Genomic DNA, 711 nt, shown 5'->3' on the forward strand with positions numbered 1-711 from the left:
TAGGCGCAACCAGCAAACAACAGGTGATGATGACAATGGTGCAGCGCAACAACCACCGTACCAGAATCAAACTTTGGTGAAGAGAAAAAGACAAGACTTCTTCATCATCACACAATGTCAACCACAATTAGGTAGCAGTGAAAATAGCAACAACACACTTCCATAAACTAACTAAATTATAGAAAAAAAAAATTCGCAAGCATACAATAACAATAGTAAGGAACACAAATAACTTATATACAGCAACAATTAGAAGCAGACAGACATACATACAAGTTCAAGGTTGTACTATATAACATAGGTACAAGCGCAATTAATATTGCAGGTACTTTTTATAAAAGTATAATTTCCTTTTTTGCATGCAACTCAACATCTTTGCTATGCTAAAGAAATCGTAGAAACTGCGAAAAGAGCTGAGCAATTTAAAGCGCTACACATGCACAACCAAATTTGGCGAAAATAGAAAAAAAAACACATACACACACACAAACAGTAACGCATCCGTGTTTGCTTTTTTCGCTTTTGCGAAATGGATGTTTTACTTAAAACTTTTATGTGAAACTTAATTCTTCTAATTTGAAGTTACTACCCGTGCGCCATACTTTGGAGCGTCACTTGCAGCATACATTCATATACACTGCATGTACTATCATCACTATTTTGCGCGTACATACGCATGCATATGTACGCTTACTTTGTACTTTACACAGA

At 35.6% G+C, this 711-nt stretch overlaps 1 protein-coding gene across 1 annotated transcript in view; it reads left to right on the forward strand.

The window, feature by feature from the left end:
• The window catches only part of Doa (CDC like kinase darkener of apricot), a 117716-nt gene extending 117244 nt beyond the window's left edge, over positions 1–472 (forward strand). The window contains exon 15 of the mRNA XM_017612130.1: positions 24–472. The gene's annotated coding sequence lies outside the window, so the exon portion shown is untranslated. The remainder of the gene's footprint in view (positions 1–23) is intronic.
• Positions 473–711: the final 239 nt, after the last annotated feature.

Source organism: Rhagoletis zephyria, unplaced genomic scaffold (assembly GCF_001687245.7).
Source record: "Rhagoletis zephyria isolate East Lansing unplaced genomic scaffold, Rhagoletis_zephyria_1.1 Rzeph_scaffold_00503, whole genome shotgun sequence".
Classification (NCBI taxonomy): Eukaryota; Metazoa; Arthropoda; class Insecta; order Diptera; family Tephritidae; genus Rhagoletis; species Rhagoletis zephyria.